This window comes from Penaeus monodon, chromosome 32, assembly GCF_015228065.2.
Source record: "Penaeus monodon isolate SGIC_2016 chromosome 32, NSTDA_Pmon_1, whole genome shotgun sequence".
NCBI lineage: Eukaryota > Metazoa > Arthropoda > Malacostraca > Decapoda > Penaeidae > Penaeus > Penaeus monodon.
Genome location: NC_051417.1, coordinates 17,223,532 through 17,223,903, shown reverse-complemented (window position 1 = coordinate 17,223,903; position 372 = coordinate 17,223,532).

The following is a 372-nucleotide window of genomic DNA, read 5'->3' as shown; positions in this document are numbered from 1 at the left end:
GCACAGGAGGTGTCCCAGGCATACGTTCGATAACTAATTTGTGAATGATAGAAAACCGTTATGTCCTTTGCTCCTCCTGCTACTGCCCCCCCTCCCCTCCTGAAGGCGAAGGAGGAGGGAGAGGCGTCTGAGAAAGGCCCCAGCGGAGAACTCGGTAATCCTCCCTAAGACGGCCGACTCACAGTCAGGTGTGCGCCCCGAGGGTTCCGCTGGGCTCAGGTGCGGCATACATCGCGCTCGCCGGGAAGGGGGCACCTCCGCCTCCGAGGCTTTTAGACCGACGTAAATAACGACCGTGTACATGACATCACACTAACTGCACGGGCTCTCGCTCATATAGGGGCGCTCGCACACCGATTTTGAATTAGAGTA